The sequence below is a fragment of the Arvicanthis niloticus genome, chromosome 21 (assembly GCF_011762505.2).
Source record: "Arvicanthis niloticus isolate mArvNil1 chromosome 21, mArvNil1.pat.X, whole genome shotgun sequence".
NCBI classification, from domain to species: Eukaryota; Metazoa; Chordata; class Mammalia; order Rodentia; family Muridae; genus Arvicanthis; species Arvicanthis niloticus.
Window position 1 is genome coordinate 29904940 of NC_047678.1, and position 6680 is coordinate 29911619.

General features: G+C 45.7%; 1 pseudogene; it reads left to right on the forward strand.

Moving 5' to 3' along the window:
• Positions 1–299: 299 nt before the first annotated feature.
• Positions 300–4437, forward strand: LOC117725050 (crooked neck-like protein 1 pseudogene; annotated as a pseudogene).
• The last annotated feature ends 2243 nt before the right edge of the window (positions 4438–6680 follow it).

Genomic DNA, 6680 nt, shown 5'->3' on the forward strand with positions numbered 1-6680 from the left:
TGAGCTAGACCTGGGTGAGCCCTAGCCATCCGAGGCCCAAGTCCCTGCGGTGCAGCCCACGCTATCCACCCCACTCTCACCTCCTGCAAGCTGCGCTGCTCCACAGAGGACGCCTGAGCGGTTGCTAAGAAAACGACTTGGAGTTTACCCTGATTTTTGCGGCGGTCAAAGGTCGTCCTTTCAAGTTCTGTTTCCGGTTCCGGTTCTGGAATCTAGTTTGTTGTGGGCTGGCTCTGCAGCGCAGGCTGTTTCTTGAAGTCGGTTTCTGAAGTCCAGGTGTGGGCCAGGGTCTCTGGTTTTCCGCCGCTGCAATCATGGCAGCCTCCATAGCAGCCGGGAAACAGCGGATTCCTAAAGTGGCCAAGGTGAAAAACAAAGCGCCTGCAGAGGTACAGATAACTGCTGAGCAGCTTCTAAGAGAAGCTAAAGAAAGAGAACTCGAGCTCCTCCTGCCTCCACCTCAGCAGAAGATCACAGACGAAGAAGAATTAGAGGATTACAAACTACGGAAAAGGGAGACTTTTGAAGATAACATAAGAAAAAATGGAACTGCGATTAGCAACTGGATAAAATATGCACAATGGGAGGAAAGTCTAAAGGAGATTCAAAGTGCTCGATCCATATACGAGCGTGCTTTAGATGTCAACAACCGGACTATTCCACTCTGGCTGAAATATGCAGAAATGGAAATGAAGAACCGCCAGGTCAACCATGCCCGAAATATCTGGGACCGTGCCGTAACAACTCTGCCACGAGTCGACCAGTTCTGGTACAAGTACACACACATGGAGGAGATGTTGAACAATCCTCCTGGTGCTCGGCAGGTGTTTGAACGCTGGATGGAATGGCAGCCTGAGGAGCAGGCCTGGCACTCCTATATCAACTTCGAGCTGAGATACAAAGAGGTGGAGAAGGCCCGCACCATTTATGAACGCTTTGTGCTCGTGCACCCTGCTGTGAAGAACTGGATCAAGTATGCTCGGTTTGAAGAGAAGCATGCTTATTTTGCTCAAGCTCGGAGAGTCTACGAGAGAGCGGTTGAGTTTTTTGGGGATGAGCATATGGACGAACACCTGTATGTGGCCTTTGCTAAATTTGAGGAAAACCAGAAAGAATTTGAAAGGGTACGAGTTATCTACAGATATGCCCTGGATAGGATTCCAAAACAAGAAGCCCAAGAACTCTTTAAAAACTATACCCTCTTTGAGAAGAAGTTTGGTGACCGGAGGGGTATAGAAGATATCATCATGAGCAAGCGGAGATTCCAGTATGAAGAAGAAGTGAAGGCTGATCCACACAATTATGATGCATGGTTTGATTATTTACACTTGGTGGAAAGTGATGCAGAAGCTGACACTGTGCGGGAAGTCTATGAGAGAGCCATTGCCAATGTGCCACCCATCCAGGAGAAGAGGCACTGGAAGCGCTACATCTACCTCTGGATTAACTATGCACTCTATGAAGAGCTGGAGGCCAAGGATCCTGAGAGGACAAGACAGGTATATCAAGCGTCTTTGGAACTCATTCCTCATAAAAAGTTCACGTTTGCCAAAATGTGGTTATATTACGCACAGTTTGAAATAAGGCAGAAAAATCTGCCATTTGCCAGAAGAGCTCTGGGAACTTCCATAGGCAAATGTCCAAAGAACAAGTTATTCAAAGGTTACATAGAACTGGAACTACAGCTTCAAGAATTTGACAGGTGCAGAAAGCTTTATGAAAAGTTTTTGGAATTTGGACCTGAAAATTGTACGTCATGGATTAAGTTTGCAGAATTAGAGACAATCCTTGGTGATATTGAGAGAGCTCGGGCAATATATGAATTAGCCACCAGCCAGCCACGCTTGGATATGCCAGAGGTACTTTGGAAATCATATATTGATTTTGAGATTGAGCAGGAAGAAACTGAGAGAACAAGAAACCTTTACCGACAGTTGCTTCAGCGAACACAGCACGTCAAGGTATGGATTAGTTTTGCTCAGTTTGAGTTATCTTCTGGGAAAGAAGAAGGAAGTGTGGCTAAATGCAGACAGATTTATGAAGAAGCTAACAAGACCATGAGAAACTGTGAGGAAAAAGAAGAGAGGCTTATGTTGCTGGAATCCTGGCGAAAGTTTGAAGATAAATTTGGAACAGCATCAGACAAGGAGAGAGTAGACAAACTCATGCCAGAAAAGGTCAAGAAGAGAAGAAAGGTCCAGGCCGACGATGGGTCTGATGCCGGATGGGTAGAAGTCTATGACTACATCTTTCCAGAGGATGCTGCCAACCAGCCTAACCTCAAGCTTCTGGCGATGGCCAAGCTTTGGAAGAAACAGCAACAGGAAAGAGAAGCTGCAGAACAGTGTACCTTCCCCCCCACCATGAGCAAGCCTGAAGAGACCTTGGTTACCACAACAAGGTCAAGTGACTGGATCTAGGTGGAGTTACCCACCTTGGCTGCCCGGAACACAGAAGCAGAACTGCCCCTGGGCTTGCCTTGAGACATCTCTGACTGTAACCTGGAACGACTATGGATTATCCCACCCATCTGGAACCAGGAGGGGTTGTGGGTTGGGTCTTCCCCTTTAAATTGAGAGCTGCACATTAAAGCTTTGGGTCTTGATCAGAGAACTTTGTCTTGGCCTCATCTCTTCTCGACCTCCAGCCCCTTTCATTCCCAGCCCCCCTTTCAGGTGAACCCAATTGACTTGTGGCCACGGGCGGCTACAGAGTGGCGCGCACAACATGGGACTTGAAAACGGGAGACCGAGCTGAGGAAAGCTGTCTTAGGTGGAGCTCCACGGAAAACAGGACTAAGAAGGTATCCCACACACTTAGGAAGTAGCAAACAGTATTGAAGCTAGCGCTAGTTAAATTTTGAAGGCCGCGTTTGCAGGAAGTGTGTTTTGGGGGATACGGTCTAGGTCAGATAGGTGTTGACCCGACGCCTATTCTGCCTAGTGGGTGACAGCAAATTATGGGCCAGGAGAATTCTAAAAGGGCATTTGCCTGCAGCCTTTGAGAGCTGCTTCAGATGGGAGGAGCTGGGTTGTCAGATAGTGTGTTGGAAGATTTTTTGGCAGAGGTAGATTCATGCTGCCCATGGTTCCCTCGAAAAGGAACGTTGAACAAAAAGACCTGGGAGACAGTCGGAGAGGTTTTGAAAACCACCAGGGCAGATTATAACACCCTCTGCCTTTGGAAACTGGTAAAAGACGCAATTGATAATAAAACAGATAAAGAGACCTCGCAGGCTTTAGCTATTGCCCAGGCGCAGCTTGAAGAGTTCCAAGAACACCCATCAGAAAGCCCTTGTACCAAAAGGGGCATTCTCAACCCTAAATCAGGGAAATGTAGACCTAGTACACTTTCTCCAGCTCAGATAAAAGAATTCGGAAACTCTGGTAATAAATCAGAGCAAGAGAAAGGAGCTGATTTGAAAATAGGGGGTTCCAAATGCCACGAGGAATGGCCCCCTCCCTATGCACCTTCTGCTCCACCTACGGTCCTTGATGCAGCAGAAGCTGCCCAGATGGACATGAAGGCATATAAATTCGAGATGGAAATTAAGCTGCAGAGATTGACTAACGAGCTACAGGAGTTAAAGTGTCAGTCAGGTGCAAAAAGGAGCGATGATTCTGGGATATGTCAATCGCCATTAGAAAGAGCTGTGAGTCAGGCCCGCAGGGATGGGCAGGATACATCTGACTTGTTAGCGTTTCCTGTAGTGGAAGTAGTTGATCAACAGAACCAAAGAACTAGACAATATCAAGCATTAGAGTTTAAAGTGATAAAAGAGTTGAAAACTTCGGTTTCTCAATATGGGCCTACGGCGCCCTTCACACAAGCTTTATTGGATACTGTGGTAGAATCAAATTTAACACCCCAAGATTGGAAAACTTTGTGTAAGGCTACTTTGTCAGGAGGAGATTACTTGCTTTGGAGCTCAGAATGGCGTGAGGCTAGTAAGAAAACTGCCGCGATGAATGCTCAGGCGGGTAATCCTAGCTGGGACCTGAACATGCTTTTAGGAGAAGGTCAATATGAAGGGAATGCTAATCAGGTCGAGCTGCCTGCAGGTGTGTACGCACAGATTGCAATGGCTGCTCGCCGTGCTTGGAATCAGTTACCTACTCAAGGGGATGTTAATGGGAGTTTATCCAGCATCAAGCAGGGTCCTGATGAATTATTCCAGGACTTCGTGGACAGGCTGCAAAAGACAGCTGGTAGAATTTTTGGAGATCCTCAGTCAGGAATTCCTTTTGTTACACAGCTGGCCTATGAGAACGCTAATGCAGCTTGCCGAGCGGCTATCAGACCTTACAAAGCAAAGACAGATTTACATGGATACATTGGTCTTTGTGCTGAAATTGGGCCCTCTTACAATCAGGGTCTGGCCATGGCTGCTGCTTTTCAGGGGACCACTATACATGCAATACTTGCACAGAACTGTAAAGATAGAAGATGTTATAAATGTGGAGATACAGGTCATTTTAAAAATGACTGTCCCAGGAGAAAGGGCGTGGACTATCAACCAGGTCGCGTGTCAGGAATTTGTCCTCGGTGCAAGAAGGGTCGTCATTGGGCTAACAAATGTAATGCTAAAACAGATAATCAGGGCCATCCCTTGTCGGGAAATGAGTGGTGGGGCCAGCCCTAGGCCCCCAGGAATCCACAGCCAACAGCTTATGGGGCCATGAAGCTGTTGCCAAGTCAGGGAAATCTATTTCAGAACTTATTAGAGCAACCCCAGGAAGTGCAGGATTAGACCTTAGTTCCACTACCCATGCCGCACTGACACCAGAAATGGGAGTTCAGACGTTACCTACAGGAGTTTTTGGGCCCTTGCCTCCAGGGACTTGGGGATTACTTTTAGGCCGAAGCAGTAGTATTGTAAAAGGATTGCAAATTTATCCAGGTGTTATAGATAGTGATTATGAGGGAGAGATTAAGATCCTGGCTGCTTCCCCCCAGGGCGTGATAACTGTGCCTACTGATAAGAGAGTTGCTCAACTTGTTTTGGTTCCTCTGCATCTACTCCCTTCCAAGTTTGTTAAGAATTAGAGAGGACAGGATTGCTTTGGTTCTTCTGATGTGTATTGGGTTCAATCTATTACTAATGAGAGACCTACTCTTAAGTTAACAATTGAGGGAAAGAGTTTTGAGGGTCTCATGGATACAGGAGCTGACATCACGATGGTGAGAGGACAGGACTGGCCTTCAGCTTGGCCTTTGTCTGATACGCTCACGCACCTTCAGGGAATTGGCTATGCTAACAATCCGAAACGGAGTTCTAAACTCCTAACTTGGAGAGATGAAGAGGGCAATTCAGGACAAATTCAACCCTATGTGATGCCGAATTTGCCTGTCACCCTCTGGGGAAGAGATCTTTTGTCACAGATGGGTCTTATGATGTGCAGCCCTAATGAAATAGTGACTAAACAAATACTAAGACAAGGATTTTTGCCTGGCCAAGGACTAGGAAGAGAAGGGCAAGGTATTAAAACTTTTAAAGCGCCCGAGCCTCATACTAACTCTAGAGGCTTAGGGTATTTTCCATAATGGCCACTGTCTTGCCTGCATCCCATGCAGATAAAATTCAATGGCTTAATAACATCCCAGTGTGGGTTGATCAGTGGTCATTGTCTAAAGAAAAAGTAGAAGCTGCTTCATTGCTTGTGCAGGAGCAATTAGAGGCAGGGCATATAGTAGAATCTCAGTCACCTTGGAACACTCCAATATTTGTTATCAAGAAAAAATCTGGGAAATGGCAATTGTTGCAAGATCTAAGAAAGGCTAATGAAATCATGGTACCTATGGGAGCTCTACAATCTGGGCTGCCATCTCCAGTGGCCATTCCCAAAGGGTTTCATAAAATAATAGTAGATTTGAAAGATTGTTTTTTCACTATTCCCTTGCATCCTCGGGGTTGCAAGAGATTTGCTTTCAGTGTTCCTTCTGTTAATTTCACGGAGCCGATGAAAAGGTATCAATGGGTAGTTCTTCCTCAGGGCATGGCTAATAGCCCTACATTATGTCAAAAATTTGTGGCACAAGCCATTGAGCCTGTAAGACGGCAATGGCCAATGATGTACATCAGCCATTACACAGATGACATTCTTTTAGGTGGGAAAGATCCCCAGGAGTTGCTTCTATGCTATAGAGATTTACAGCAAGCATTAGCTGATAAAGGATTACAAATAGCTCCTGAAAAGGTACAAACTCAGGAGCCTTATGATTATTTAGGCTTTAGGCTTACAAATCAAGCCATTTGTCCCCAGAAGATAATCATCCGCAGGGACTGTCTAAAAACTCTAAATGATTTTCAAAAGCTGTTAGGTGATATCAATTGGCTTCGTCCCTACTTAAAGCTTACAACAGGCGAATTGAAACCTTTATTTGATATTCTCAAGGGGAGTGCTGATCCTACCTCCCCTCGATCCTTAAACCCAGAAGGATTGTTGGCCTTACAACAAGTAGAAAGAGCCATTGAGGAACAATTTGTTACTTACATAGATTATTCCTCACCTTTACATTTGTTAATTTTTAATACAACTTACACACCTACAGGATTGTTGTGGCAAAAGGCTCCCCTCATGTGGATACATTCAAAGATATCCCCTAAACGTAACATCCTACCGTATTATGAGGCAGTAGCCCATATGATTGTACTTGGAAGGAAACAGGCAGTGACTTAT